Below are 16,677 nucleotides of genomic sequence, written 5' to 3'. Positions count from 1 at the left end.
TAAAAATATGCCTGCAATGCAGGAGACCCAGGTTTGATACCTGGTGCCGGGGACCAGCCCCGGCTGATCCAGGGTATTCGAAGGAGAGACGGCGTAGGCAAAGATCAGGAAACAATTGCTTAATTAAATGTTAATTAAGGATATAAAGAGTAATAGAATGAGGATAGCTCAGTAAAATTCAGTGAAGAAAAGAGGCTGAAATAAGGATAGCTCAGTGAGGAAATTCAGTGGAGAAAAGAGGCTGAATAATTCAGCCAGAAGGTAAGAGAAAGAACGACATGGTGAGACCAAGTTTCGGTGAACAAGGCCCCGCACTTTATTTTCCAAAGTAGATTTTATACCTTAAGTTATGCATAGAGGATAATGGGGGAAGGGGTAGAGTCAGGCAGCAAGCCAGGCTTTCTTCCTGCAAACTTATCATATGCAAAAGCTTAGGTGATTTGCATCATCTTCTGGCCCGGAGGCCTGTTAACATTTTAAGACCTTTTCTTCAGAAAACCTATTTTTCTCTAAAGGTGATTGGTCAGGAGCCACCCTCCGAAAGCATTAGATAAAGTTGCATTCCTACAGAGCAAAGGTGTGGTGGGCTATAACAAGAAAAAGAATTAACTCAAGGGTCCCAGGTTACAAACATTAAAGCTACTATTTACACCAACTATATTAATCAATACACTGCCAGGGACACAGCAGGTAAGGGAAATGGAAACTTCGCAGCAAACACTGGCCCAACAAGTGAAAATCCCTTCACCAATACAATTTCTAATCAATCTTTTAACTACTCAAAAGAATCTGTGTTTACACAGTTTAGAACATCTCCTGCCTCTCACAGTTGGGAGGCTCTGAACAATCACATGTGGCCGGAAAAACCTATTCAGGCAGGCTAGAGGATTTCCAAAGGAGTTTGTAGGTTAAACACTGTCATACCCAGGAATTATTAACTGGAGCTGTAAGCTAACTTTTTTCAGAGAGGTAGTGGGGGACAGCCCCCCGTAAAGTCAGAGGTGTAGGTGAAAGCACAAAGCAGAAAGTAGGCAGACTCTGGTTTTGGGTGTAAATGCTCGAGAATTTCCAGGGGGACTCCTGAGGCTCGATCCCGCCTTTGCGTGTGCCAAGCCTCCTTCCTCATGACCTTTGTCATGGGCGGAGTTCCTCACTGGCTCCCGGCAGTGATAGAATTCCAGTTGAGCTATTCCAGATCCTGAAAGATGATGCTGTGGAAAGTGCTGCACTCAATATGCAATATGCACTATGCACTCAATATGCAATATGCCGGCTCCCGGCAACCTGGGTCAGGAATATCCCCTGGAGAAGAGAATGGCAACCCACTCCAGTATTCTTGCCAGGATAATTCCATGAACAGAGAAGACTGGTGGGCTACAGCCTATGGGGTTGCAAAGAGTCAGACACGACAGAGCAACTAACACACTTTTCACTTGAGGAAGAGGACTAGTAATTTCATTCATATTGATAAACAATTCATATTGATAAACAACTCATTGAGAAAAAAACAAAACATTGCTATAAATCTAAATAATTCCCAGAATTCTGAACTCTTGTTTTGGCATTTATTAAGTCAGTACTACAGAATTTTTGACTTTCAGAACTCTACCAATCTTTTGCTGTGCTGTGCTTAGTCACTCAGTCATATCCGACTCTTTGTGACCCCAAGGACTGTAACCCATCAGGCTCCTCTGTCCATGGGATTCTCCAGGCAAGAATACTGGAGTGGGTTGCCATGCCCTCCTCCAGGGGATATTCCCAACCCAGGGATGAACACGGGTCTCCTGCATTGCAGGCGGATTCTTTACCATCTGAGCCAGAAGGGAAGCCCAATTTTTGCACTATCTGCAGCTAATTTCCACCTCCAGGTGCCAGTATTTCACTTCATTGTAAAGGAGAAAGCAGCCTGAATGACTAGCACAAGGGCAGGAATGACTGACAATAGCCCCTTGTGTAACTCTTCTCCGGGGGCATTGATATTTTCATATGGGTGCTTTAAAATATGAAGTAGATGTGTGTATCAGTTTGTTCACACCACCTTAACAAAATAGCACAGACCAGATTGCTCCTCTGGTGGCTCAGCAGGTAAAGAATCTGCCTGTAATGTGGGAGACCTGGGTTCAATCCCTGGTTCGGGAAGAACCCCTGGAGGAGGGCATGGCAACCCACTCCAGTATTGCCTGGAGAATCTCATGGACAGAGGAGCCTGGCAGGCTACAGTCCATAGGGTCGCAAAGAGTCAAACACTACTGAAGCAACTAAGCACAGCACAGACTGTTTAAACACAGAAATTTATTTTCTCACAGTCCCAGAGACTGGAAGTCCAAGACCAAGGCAACCATCTAGTTGGTTCCTGATGGAACCTCTCTTCCTGGCTTGTAGACAGCTACCTTCTCGGTGTGTCCTCACATGGCCTCTCCTTTGTGTTAATGGAGAGAGGGAAAGAGAGAGGGAGACAGGGACACCAACCCTAACAGATTAAGGCCCCATCCTTACAAACTCAACCATTATTACCTATTTATGTGCCTTATCTCCAATACAGTCACATTAGGGGTTAGGGCTTCAACATATGGATTTTGGAGACACACAATTCAGTCCATAAGACTGATTTTTCAGAATATATTAGGGACATAATTTGAAGTACAGAAAAAAATTATGAATAACGACGTGCAGAGAACAAGACAGTGGGGGAGTAGGTGGACATGGAGTACATCTCTCTTCATGGATACATCAGGAATACACCTTCAGACACAGAAGTGCATACAGAACACCAGTTGAGAGCGGACAGGAGTACCTGACCAACAGAAAAGAATATACAGACCCATGCAAAACTCAGTAGGATGAAGGAACTAGGGGGGAAAACGGGAGTGTTAGTAGGACTGGACCTGCCCTTGGCGGGTAGGGGAACAGAAGCAGGGGTATGATACCCACATTGGGGCAATTGTATGAGTCAGAGGAGAAACATTTAAGGCTGAGAGTGAAACAGCTGATCTGTGGCAGCCTAAATGGAATTAAGAATCAGACAGTCCTTGCAGCAGCCATACATACCCCAGACAGGGACGTAGATCCCCTGGAAGGTGCAACAGCTGGGAGCTGGAGTTTAGGGATTGTGCAACAATCCCATGGCGAGGGCTGATGTTGACTGTGGAGAAACTGATGGAGGAGATGTGAGGGAGGAGGCTGTGGTGGGAAACACCTGTGGAGGAAAGCCAGGCAGCCATGGAAGGCGATACTGCTGAGTCACATGTAGCGGGTGGAGCCATCACCAGAGCCTCTCTACCCACACACATGCCAGCATCGGCAGCTGAACAATAGAGAGGCTCGCCCATCAAACACCTGATGCACTGTACTACAGAGTAGGACCCCAGCCAGGGGGTTCCCTCTATGTGCCTGACATTCTGAACAACAGAGACGGACCCCACTTAGAGGCAAGGGAGCCGTCTAAGTGCCTGAAGGGGCAGAGCTATGGAGAAAGACTGGCCAAAAAGGCCTTCTGATCACCAGTTACAAGAGGCTTGAAAAAAGACTCTTATAGGTCCATAACTACTGCGACAGAGGCAGTCTGTGCCCCTGCACATTTGGCACCACCAGGGTCCCTGCAAGCCAAGCAGCTGTGCCACCTTCACACTCAACTCTCACTGGGACAGAGCTGCCACAGGCAAAAAAAGTCGTGTGTCTATGTACGCAGGTCCCTTCAGTAGTGTCCGACTCTTTGTGGCCCTGTGGACTGTGGCCTGCCAGGCTTCTATGTCAGGGAGGGGAGCTCTCCAGGCAAGAATACTGGAGCGTATTCACCAGCACTGGTTGCCATACCCTTCTAGAGCACTATTTCTTGCTGCCCTAGCCACCAACTCCCCTGACTACCTGATGCTGCCAGAACCCCTGCAACCCAAGAAGCTGCACCACCTCGACACCTGGCCCTCACAAGGTCAACCCCAAGTCCTCCAGGGAAGCCTCAGGAGCAAACCCCAGTGGATGACCCACATGTAGAGGTGGAAATAAAACCACAAATGAAACACAGGGCCAGTGTGACTAAGGCAGAAGACCCAAAACCTTCCCAACAGCTGTACAAGCTGTAGATTAAATCCGCACGATCAACTAGGCAGACTCTATGTCTATGGAATATATAAAAGGTCATTGAGAGCTCCCACAAAAGAAACTGCACTAGTTCTGATAGCTGTGGACAACGGAGGCAAGAACACAGAGGAGTAGAATTTAGAATCTGAGCTGCCCCCACAAGAGATCTAGAGATCAGCACAGTGTTGGAGGGCATCCTAGGGAGGTGAGGTGGACTGTGACTCCCAGTGAGGGAAAGGACCCTGACATAGTGACTGAAGAAAAACATTTTTGACTTGTTCTGTAGATTCTTTAGGATTTTTTTCTTTTTCTTTTTTTTCCCTCCCCCACCGCCCCCGCTCTGTTGTAGTTGTCGATTTTATTGGCACTATGAAATCTAATTAAGCATTTGAGCCTTCTTTTTCTTTTTTTCTCAGTCACACTTTTTATTGTTGTTATAAACCTCTGCCTCTATGTTGGGCTTTTGCAGTTCTGGGGAGTTTCCCATTTTTCTTTCTTTTCTCTTTTGTAAATTTAATTTTTAAACCTATTATTATTTTTTCTACATTTATTCCTTTGTTTGCTTTTCCTACTGTTCTTTCCCCCTTGCAGTTAATCTTTAATGTATATAAATCTTCTTTATCTACCTCTATTTAACTTTGCATATCTATTCTTTCTTTCTTTCCTTTCCTCTCAAATATTTGCTAGTTTTATTTTCATTGCTTTATTCCCCACTTGGCACCTTGCTTTAGTTTTGTTTACCAGTTTGTACTTTAGTTAGTTTTTTTCTGGTAGATATAATTTTTGGTTTCCTTTGTTTGCCAGGTCAATCTATTGCACTTTGCTTTTGCTGGACTGTTTTGATTTCGCTTATCAGTGTACATGTATATGTGTATATTCAGTTACACTTTTTACTGTTGCTATAAACCTCTGCATCTACATTGGGCTTTTGCAGTTCTATGTTTTTTTCTTTTTTTCTTTCTTTTTCCATTTTTTCCTTTTTTCTTTTTGTAATTTTAATTTTTAAAAGCTATTATACTTTTCTACATTTATTTCTTTGTTTGCCTTTCCTACTGTTCTTTTCCGCTTGCAGTTAATCTATAATGTATATAAATCTTCTTCATCTACCTCTATTTAACTTTGTATATCTATTCTTTCTTTCTTTCCTTTCCTCCCAACATATTTGTTACTTTTGTTTTCATTGCTTTATTCCCCACTTGGCACCTTACTTTAGTTTTGTTTTCCAGTTTGTGATTTAGTTACTTTTGTTCTTAACTGGTAAATATAATTTTTGATTTCTGTTGTTCCCTGGGTTGTACTGTTATTTTATTGCCCTGTTTTGACTTTGCTCATGGGTGTATATGTGTATACTACATTATTTTAATTATTATTTGACTGATTTTGTAACTGCCATTTGGGGTTCATCTTTGGTTTCCCGTTTTTGGATATTTGCTTTACTCTCACTTAATGCCATAACAAACGACTTGTGGAAACTTCATACCTGACCAGAGATCAGGCCCTGAGGCTTTGGAGTGGAAGCGCTGACTCTAAGACCCTTGACTACCAGAGAACTAACCCTGCTGCTATTCCTGCTGCTGCTAAGTCGCTTCAGTCGTGTCTGACTGTGCAATCCCATAGACGGTAGCCCACCAGGCTCCCCCATCCCTGGGATTCTCCAGGCAAGAACACTGGAGTGGGTTGCCATTTCCTTCTCCAATGCATGAAAGTGAAAAGTGAAAGTGAAGTCGCTCAGTCATGTCCGACTCTTAACGACCCCATGGACTGCAGCCTACCAGGCTCCTCTGTCCATGGGATTTTCCAGGCAAGAGTACTGGAGTGGGTTGCCATTGCCTTCTCCGAGAGAACTAACCCTAGGGAGTATCAAATAGTGAGAACTCGCACAAAGGAAACCACCTCAATACAAGAACTGGCATCATCCAACCACCAGTAGCACCCTGTGCAGGACACCTCATCTAAGCAACAAACAAAACAAAAATACAAACCCAATTATCAGTAGATAGGATTACCACCTCACTCAGCCTTGCCCATCAGAGGAAAAACAAACAAATAAAAACTCAATACAAACCTCACCCTATGCAAAGCTTACACAAATCTCTGGACCAACTTTAGGGGGGCAGAAACCAAAATGAAGAAAGAATGCAACCTTGAAGCCTGGGAAAAGGAGATCTCAAACACAATAAGATTTTTAAAAAATAATGAAAAGCCAGAGAAATACTACACAAATGAGGGAACAAACTAGAAACACAGAAGTCCAAATAAATGAAGAGGAAATAAATAGGCAAACTCCTTGAAAAAGAATTCAGAATAATGATGATAAAGATGATCAAAAACCTTGAAAACAAAGTGGAGAAAAAGCAAGAATCAATTAACAAAGACCTAGAAGAATTAAAGAATAAACATATGGAGAAAAACAACGAAATTACTGAAATTAAAAATACTCAAGGAGGAATCAATAGCAGAGTATCTGAAGCAGAAGAATAAATCAGTGAGCTGGAAGATAAAATGGTGTAAATAATTCTGAAGAGCAGAATGTAGTAAAAAGAATGAAAAGAACTGAGGATTTTCTCAGGGACCTCTGGGACAATACCAAACGCACCAGCATTTGAATTACAGGAGTCCCAGAAGACGAAGAGAAAAAGAAAAGGTATGAGAAAATTTGTGAAGAGATTATAGTTGAAAATTTCCCCAACATGGAAAAGAAAATAGTCAGTCAAGTCCAAGAGGCACAAAGAGTCCCATACAGGATAAACCCAAAGAGAAACACGCCAAGACACATACTAATCAAACTAACAAACACTAAACACAAAGAAAGAATATTAAAAGCAGCAAGGGGAAAGCAACAAATAACAAACAAGGGAAACCCTATATGCTTAACAGCTGATCTTTCAGCAGAAACTGCAGGCCAGAAGGGGATGGCAGGATATATTTAAAGTACTAAAAGGGAAAAATCTACAACCAAGATTACTGTACCCATCAAGGATCTCATTCAAAATTGATGGAGAAATAAAAAGCTTTTCAGACAAGCAAAAGTTAAGAGAATTCAGTACCACCAAACCAGCTTTACAACAAATGTTAAAGAGACTTATACACTCAAAAAATACAAGAGAAGAAAAAGGATCTACAAAATCAACCCCAAACAATTAAGAAAATGGCAATAGGAACATATATATCAATAATTACTTTAAATCTAAATGGATTAATCAAAAGACACAGACTGGGTGAATGGATACAAAAACAAGACCCATATGTATGCTGTCTACAAGAAATCCACTTCAGACATCAAGACACATATAGACTGAAAGTGAGAGGATGGAAAAATATATTCCATGCAAATGGGAAGCTCGAAAGCTGAAGTAGCAATCCTCATATCAGACAAAGTAGACCTTAAAATAAAGAAGATTACAAGAGATCAGAAAGGACACTACATAATGATCAAGGGATCAATCCAAGAGGAAGACATACCAGTTGTAAATATCTAGGCACCCAACATAGGAGCACCTCAATACATAAGACAAATACTAACAGATGTAAAAGGAGAAATTGACAGTAATACAATAATAGTAGGAGACTTTAACACCCCACTCACACCAATGGACAGATATCAAAACAGAAAATTAATAAGGAAACACAAGTCTTAAATGATACATTAGATAAGATGGACCTCATTGATATCTTCAGGACATTCCATCCAAATGCAGAATACACCTTCTCAAGTGCACATGGAACATTCTCCAGGATAGACCACATCTTGGGTCACAAATCAAACCTCAGTAAATTTAAGAAAATTGAAATTGTGTCAAGGATCTACTCTGACCACAACAATATGAGACTAGATACCAATTACAAGAAAAAAACTGTAAGAAACACAAACACATGGAGATTAAGCAACATGTTTCTAAACAATCAACAGGTTACTGAAGAAATCAAAAGGGAAAGCAACAAATTTCTAGAAACAAATGACAATGAAAACACGACAACTGAGAACCTATGGGATGCAGCAAAAGCAGTTCTAAGAGGGAAGTTTATATCAATACAATCCTACCTCAAGAAAGAAGAAAAACATTGAATAGACAGCCTAACTTTACACCTAAAACAACTGGAAAAAGAAGAACAAAGAAACCCCAAAATTAGTAGAAGGAAAAAAATCATAAAGATCTGAGCAGAAATAAATGAAAAAGAAATGAAAGAAACAATGTTAAAGATTAATAAAACTAAAAGTTGTTTCTTTGAGAAGATAAACGAAATTGACAAATCTTTAGCCAGACTCATCAAGAGAAAAAGAGAGAAGAATCAAATCAACAAAATTAGAAATGAAAAAGGAGTGGTTACAACAGACAATGAAGAAATACAAAGGATTATAAGAGACTATTATGAACAACTATATGGCAATAAAATAGATAACCTGGAAGAAATGGAGAGATTCTTAGAAAAGTTCAATCTTCCAAGGCTGAACCAGGAAGAAATAGAAATTATGAACAACCCAATTACAAATGCTGAAATTGAAGCTGTGATCAAACATCTCCCAAAAAACAAAAGCCCAGGACGAGATGGCTTCACAGGAGAATTCTATAAAACATTTAGAGAAGAGCTAATGCCTATCCTTCTAAAACTCTTTCAAAAAATTACAGAGGAAGGAACACTACCAAACCTATTTTACAAGGCCACCATCACCCTAATACCAAAACCAGACAAAGACAACACAAAAAAAGAAAACTACAGGCCAATATCACTGATGAAGATAGATGCAAAAATCCTCAACAAAATTTTAGCAAAAGGAATACAGCAACACATCAAAAAGCTCATACACCATTATCAAGTTGGGTTTATTCCAGGGATGCAAGGATTCTTCAATATACCCAAATCAATCTATGTGATACACCATATTAACAAACTGAAAGATAAAAACTATATGATCATCTCAATAGATGCAGAAAAAGCCTTTAGCAAAATTCAGCACCCATTTATGATTAAAACTCTTCAAAAAATTGGCATAGAAGGAATCTACCTCAACATAGTAAAGGCCATATACAATAAGCCTAGAGCACACATTATTCTCAATGGTAAAAAACTGAAGGCATTCCCCCTAAGATTAGGAACAAGCAAAGGGTGTCCACTTTCACCACTATTATTCAACATAGTCCTGGAAGTCCTATCTACAGCAATCAGAGAAGAAAACGAAATAAAGTGAATTCCGATCAGAAAAGTAGAAGTAAATCTCTCACTGTTTGCAGATGACATGATATTGTACACAGAAAACCCTAAAGATAGTATCAGAAAATTACTAGAGCTAATCAGTGAGTTTAGCAAAGTTTCAGGATATAAAATCAATATACAGAAATCACTTGCATTTCTATATACTAAAAATGAAAAATCAGAAAGAGAAATTAAGGAATCAATCCCATTCACCATTGCAACAAAAAGAATTAAATATCTAGGAATAAACTTACCTGAGGAAACAAAAGAAATGTACACAGAAAATTATAAGACACTGATGAAAGAAATCAAAGATGACATAAACAGATGAAGAGCTATTCCATGTTCCTGGGTAGGAAGAATCAATATTGCGAAAATGACTATACTACCAAATGCAATCTACAGATTCAATGTGATCCCTATCAAATTACCAATGGCATTTTTTACAGTTCAGTTCAGTTCAGTTGCCCAGTTGCGTCCGACTCTTTGCAACCTCATGAACCGCAGCACACCAGGCCTCCCTGTCTATCACCAACTCCCGGAGTTTACCCAAACTCATGTCCATTGAGTCAGTGATGCCATCTAATCCTGTCATCCTCAGTTGTCCCCTTCTCCTCCTGCCTTCAATTTTTCCCCACATCAGGGTCTTTTCAAATGAGTCAGCTCTTCACATCAGGTGGCCAAAGTATTGGAGTTTCAGCTTCAGCATCAGTCCTTCCAATGAACACCCAGGACCGATTTCCCCTGGGATGGACTTGTTGGATCTCCTTGCAGTCCAAGGGACTCTCAAGAGTCTTCTCCAACACCACAGTTCAAAAGCATCAATTCTTCAATGCTCAGCTTTCTTTATAGTCCAAGTCTCACATCCATACATGACCACTGGAAAAACCATAGCCTTGACTAGACAGACCTTTGCTGACAAAGTAATGTCTCTGCTTTTTAATATGCTGTCTAGGTTGATCATAACTTTCCTTCCAAGGAGTAAGCGTCTTTTAATTTCATGGCTGCAGTCACCATCTGCAGTGATTTTGGAGACCCCAAAAATAAAGTCAGCCACTGTTTCCCCATCTATTTGCCATGAAGTAATGGGACCAGATGCCATTCTTCACAGAACTACAACAAAAAATTTCAGAGTTCATATGGAAACACAAAAGAACCCGAATAGCCAAAGCGGTCTTGAGAGAGAAGAATGGAGCTGGAGGAATCAACCTTCCTGACTTCAGATTATACTACAAAGCTACAGTCATCAAACAGTATGGTACTTGCACAAAAACAGAAATATAGACCAATGGAACAAGATAGAAAGCCCAGAATTAAACCCATGAACCTATGAATACTTTATTCTTGACAAAGGAGGCAAGAATATAAAATGGGGCAAAGACAGCCTCTTCAATAAATGGTGCTGGGAAAACTGGACAGCTATGTGTAAAAGAATGAAATTATAACACTTCCTAACACCACACACAAAGATAAACTCAAAATGGATTAAAGACCTAAATATAAGACCAGAAACTATAAAATTCTTGGAGGAAGACATAGGTAGAACACTTGATGACATAAATCAAAGCAAGACCCTCTATGATCCACCTCCTAGAGTAATGGGAATAAAAACAAAAGTAAACAAGTGGGACCTGATTAATCTTAATAGCTTTTGCACAGCAAAGGAAACTATAAGCAAGGTGAAAAGACAACCCTCAGAATGGGAGAAAATAACAGCAAATGAAGCAACTGAGAAAGGGTTAATTTCCAAAATAGACAAGCAGCTCATACAACTCAATGCCAGAAACACAAACAACCCAATCAAAAAGTGGGGAAAAGGCCTAAACAGACATTTCTCTAAAGAAGACATATAGATGCTAACAAACACAGGAAAAGATACTCAACATTGCTCATTATTAGAGAAATGCAAATCAAAACTACAATGAGATATCACCTCACACTGGTCAAAAAGTCTTGTGGAGAAAAGGGAATGCTCTTGTACTGTTTGTGGGAACATAAATTGATACAGCCACTATGGAAGATGGTATGGAGATTCCTTTAAAAACTAGGAATAAAACCACCATATGACACAGCAATCCCACTCCTAGGCATATACCCTGAGGAAACCAAAATTGAAAAAGACATATGTATCCCATTGTTCATTTCAGCACTATTTACACTAGCTAGAACATGGAAGCAACCTAGATGTCTACTGACAGATGAATGGATAAGGAAGTAGTGGTACATATACATGATGGAATATTACTCAGCCATAAAAAGGAACACATTTGAGTCAGTTCTGATGAGGTGGATGAACCTGGAACCTATTATACAGAGTGAAGTAGATCAGAAAGACAAATATCATATTCTAACGCACATATACGGAATCTAGAAAAGTGGTACCGAAGAATTTATTTACAGGGCAACAGTGAAGAAACAGACATAGAGAATAGACCTATGGACATGGGGAGAGGGGGGAGGGAAAGAATAACATGGAAACTTACATTACCATATGTAAAATAGATAACCAACAGGAATTTGCTGTATGTCTCAGGAAACTCAAACAGGGGCTCTGTATCAACCTAGAGAGGTAGGATTGGGAGGAAGATGGGAGGGAGGTTCAAAAGGGAGGGGATATAATGTATCCCAGTGGCTGATTCATGTTGAGGTTTGACATAAAACAATAAAATTCTGTAAAGCAATTATCGTTCATTTAAAAAAAAAAAGATGTTCATTGCAGCATTAGCTATAGTGGTCTAAAAAAAAGAGAGAGAAAGAAACAATCTAAATGCTCAATAACAGAGAATAATCAAATCAATTGTAGTATATCTACACAGTTATTTAAAATAATGTAACAGGAAAATGTGTATGCTTAGAAGTTAATGGAGGAAAAAAGCACAAGATATTAGAATAATCAAAACAATGTATAATTTGGCAGGTGAAAAGCCTGAAAGGAAATATATCAAAATATTAAATGTGGCAATTAATAAGTGGTGAGCTTCTTTGTGATTTTTTAAAAAGTTTTCTACATTTTTATAATGGGCAAGCATTACTTTTATTTATTTTTATTTTTTATCAAAGCTATACATTATCATAGTTTACTGAGTTTTAAAGTTCTACAAGTTTTGTTATTAAAAACAGTATCCTTTGCCCTTCCCTATAATTTCCCACTCACCAGAGGCAAGAGCTTTCAACACTTTTTGCTGATTCTTTTTATATTTACCTTGGTTCTCTAAATAACATTATTTTATTCCTATTTCTTGTATTTTAAGTTTTTGACATTGTTTATTGGCGTTGCCTATACTAACCCTGCTCTCTCAAATCACTCAAAGGCCCTTCTTATCCCTATATTCTCCTAATATAGGCATATGATAATTTTGGTTAGACCACTATTCAATATTTACAGTATGGTGAACAAGAAAATATTATTCATAGCCTTGAAGTGTTACAAATACTTTTCCTTACTTGCATAACTTCTTGTTTTTACTGGTACTCATAATTATTTTGCTTTTTCTTCAAATAATTTTCTATGTACTTAGCAGGAAATTCAACTTTACATTTTTGATCAGTTAACTGCAACTCTTCAACATGTGGTTAGTTGTATCAAGTATCTTGAAGATATCTCTCCTGAAGTCTTCTGACCTATATGAGCTAGTTGACCTCTATTCCTTCTTAGTGTGCAGTTGTCATCCTGGAACCTACCTTTACCCTCCTCTGGAGCTTCCCTTTTGCCTCTTTCTTAGGCTGGATCCTCTCCCCACTAACCCATTTCCTTCTTCTTTCTTGGTTTCTTCTTCTTCTTTCTGGTGGCTCAGATGGTAAAACGTCTGCCTGCAACACGGGAGACCTGGGTTCAACCCTGGGTCAGGAAGGTCCTCTGGAGAAGGAAATGGCAACCCACTCCAGTACTCTTGAATGGAAAATTTCATGGACTGAGGAGCCTGGTAGGCTACAGTCCATGGGGTCGCAAAGAGTCAGACACGACTGAGCGACTTCACTCACTTCTTGGTTTAAAGAGATTTCAAACATGGAACTATATCCTGTAATAAACAAAATGTAAAAGAATATTAAAAAGAATATACACACACACACACGTGTGTGTGTGTGTATAACTGAATCACTTTGCTCCACATCAGAGATTGGCACAGCATTGTCAGTCAATTATATTTCAATAAAAAATGTGTTAAATAAAGAGCTTCAAGAGGTTTAAAGAGATTTCTTTCTTGGTTTCAAGAGATACATGGGGTAAATATTTTAAATTAATTTTTAAGTATAGTAGCTTTACAATGTTGTGTTAGTATGAGGAGTAAGTTTTTGAGACCTTATTTGTCTGAAAATGTATTTGTCCTATCCTCACACTTGATCAACACCTTGGCTGGGTACAGAACTCTAGGTTGAAAATAATTGTTCTTCAGAAGGCATTTTTGCTAATCTCCTAGTTTCTAATGTTGATATTGAAAAATTCAAAGCCATGTGATTCCTGTTCCATTATATGTGACCTGTTTTAATTTGTAGAGCTTGTAAAGTCTTCTTTTTAACCCAATGTTGAGACTGGTTCCAAATAGGAAAAGGAGTATGTCAAGGCTGTATACTGTCACCCTGCTTATTTAACTTATATGCAGAGTACATCATGAGAAACACTGGGCTGGAGGAAGCACAAGCTGGAATCAAGATTTCCGGGAGAAATATCAATAAACTCAGATATGCAGATGAAACCACCCTTACGGCAGAAAGTGAAGAGGAACTAAAAAGCCTCTTGATGAAGGTGAAAGAGGAGAGTGAAAAAGTTGGCTTAAAGCTCAACATTCAGAAAACTAAGATCATGGCATCCAGTCCCATCACTTCATGGCAAATAGATGGGGAAACAGGGAAACAACGGCTGACTTTATTTTTCTGGGCTCCAAAATCATTGCAGATGGTGTTTGCAGCCATGAAATTAAAAGACGCTTGCTCCTTGGAAGGAAAGTTATGACCAACCTAGACAGCATATTAAAAAGCAGAGATATTACTTTGCCAACAAAGGTCTATCTAGTCAAGGCTATGGTTTTTCCAGTGGTCATGTATGGATGTGAGAGTTGGACTATAAAGAAAGCTGAGTGCAGAAGAATTGATGCTTTTGAACTGTGGTGTTGGAGAAGACTCTTGAGAATCCCTTGGACTGCAAGGAGATCCAACCAGTCCATCCTAAAGGAGATCAGTCCTGGGTGTTCATTGGAAGGACTGATGCTGAAGCTGAAACTCCAATACTTTGGCCACCTGATGTGAAGAGCTGACTCATTTGAAAAGACCTTGATTTTGGGAAAGATTGAGGGCAGGAGAAGGTGACAACAGAGGATGAGATGGTTGGATGGCATCACCAACTCGATGGACATGGGTTTGAGTGGACTCCGGGAATCGGTGATGGACAGGGAGGCCTGGTGTGCTGCAGTTCACGGGGTCGCAAAGAGTCAGACACGACTGAACAACTGAACTGAACTAACTGAACTGAAAAGTTTTATGAAGCTGTGTCTCTGTGTGGGTCCAGTTTCATCCATCAAGGATATTTCAACCTGAAAACTCATGACCTTCACTTTGGGGGAAATTTCTTGACTATATTAAATATTTTATTTCCATCATTTTCTCTTCCATTTAGAATGCCTCCTATTCAGCTATTTATCTGCTGGACAAGTCCTCTAATTTTCAAATATTCTTTCTCCTATTTCAATCTTTGTTGTTCTGCTTTCCTTTCTGGGAGTTTCCTTCAACTTTACCTTCAACATGGTAATGGAATTTTTCCTGCTGTTATATTTTTGTTTCCAGAGAGCTCTTTGTTATTCTGATTTTTCCTTTTAACACTCATCTTGTTTATGGGTTCTCTTAACTCTAGGGATACTAACAATAGTTTTTGGTTTTTTTTATAAAAAGTCTTTTCTTCTCCTTTGTAGCAAACACCTGGTATGCATTGCTTCACATCCTCTCAGCTGACAGTTTAGCCCAGCCATCGCTATGGCAATTAGTTTTTTTCACAGGAGTAATCTGACAGTGCCTCACTTTAGCTGCACCAAGCATTGCTTTACACCCTAGGGCTCTTCTGACCTACAGTTATGTTTGGGGAAATCAGCTCTCCACTGCAGCCTACACAACCTAGAAGTGCAGGGCAGTTGACATCCTTGACCAATGAGGAATTGGAGCCAGTGGGTTAACGCTCTCCTTTTTCATACCTCAGGAGGATAATTCTGAGGTAGGTTAAACATAGCTCCTCAGAAGGCACTGGAAAGATAGAACCCCAGTTGCCAACAGCAGTCACTACTTGATAATACATCCTTTTTTTCTTTCTCTGTTTTACTATCCCAAGTCTCCATTCTTGTTTCCTGGGATTACATCCCAAGATAGATCACCTGCAGATAAGTCTACCTCAAGCTCTGCTTCAGGGTAGAGGAAACAGAAAAACTTTACATACCATTTTTGCTATGTTGGACATTATCTGTCATATTAGAGACCTATTAGATCAGGTGTGTACTGATCTTTGGACATCTGATTATAATTAACAACAGGAAACTCAAAAGCTAATTGAAATTCAAAGCCTGTAGTTGGTGTTAATTGTGACACTCACTGTAAGATAATGTAGTCAGGCCATTCCATTGGGGAACACTTGACTTCAATATATTTAGGTCTTTATTTTGGGGCTCTTCTGATTCTCCAGAGAAGAGTCTTTCAGTCTCCTATCTGGAAGACACATACCTGGCCACCAGCTTTCTGGAAACTGAGTGGAGAAGAGGACTAAAGTATCAATATTCAGTATGTAAATACTCACGTAAGAAAGAAGTTAGTCACTCAGTCATGTCTGACTCTTTGTGACCCCTTGGACTGTAGCCTGCCAGGCTCCTCTGTCCATGGGATTTTTCAGGCAAGACGACTAGAGTGGGTAGCCATTCCCTTCTCCAAGGGAATCTTCCTGACCCAGGGATTGAACCCAAGTCTCCTGCATTGCAAGTGGATTCTTTACTGTTTGAGCCACCAGGGAAGCCCAAACATTCACTTGATCTCTATGCTGATGGTTGGGTACCTTTGTCCTCAATTGTATCCTCCCCCCAGCTGGAGGTTCTCTGTTTTATCTTTCCATAAAAGAAATCTGCAATCTTTTGCTAGGAAAAAGGACAGTTGCTATATGCATGAAATGAAGGAAGGATTCTGGGGTTTGCTTCTTAGACTTTCAACCAATGCCCCTATTTTTAGCCTTATCTTCATTCCCACTTTCAAAGGAGCTGTCAATTCCTGAGTCCTTTTGGGGGGGGGCAGTGAAAATTGTTTTTTTCTCACTATTGTTATAAGGTTCAGCCTTGTCAGATCTGCTAAGTAAATTACCCACTTCACCATTTGGTTTCCAGCTTTCAAAAGACCATCTATGCTGTCTTCTTTCTTGTTTTTTTTTTGTTTTTTTGGTTCTTG

General features: G+C 39.8%; 1 protein-coding gene across 1 annotated transcript in view; it reads right to left on the bottom strand.

Moving 5' to 3' along the window:
• Positions 1 to 4,631: 4,631 nt before the first annotated feature.
• The window catches only part of XKRX (XK related X-linked), a 40,667-nt gene continuing 28,621 nt past the window's right edge, over positions 4,632 to 16,677 (bottom strand). Inside the window, exon 3 of the mRNA XM_019955685.2 lies at positions 4,632 to 16,677. This exon is cut by the window's right edge and continues 16,379 nt beyond it. The gene's annotated coding sequence lies outside the window, so the exon portion shown is untranslated.

Source organism: Bos indicus, chromosome X (genome assembly GCF_029378745.1).
Source record: "Bos indicus isolate NIAB-ARS_2022 breed Sahiwal x Tharparkar chromosome X, NIAB-ARS_B.indTharparkar_mat_pri_1.0, whole genome shotgun sequence".
Lineage (NCBI taxonomy): Eukaryota > Metazoa > Chordata > Mammalia > Artiodactyla > Bovidae > Bos > Bos indicus.
This window is presented reverse-complemented; position numbering and strand designations above follow the sequence as displayed.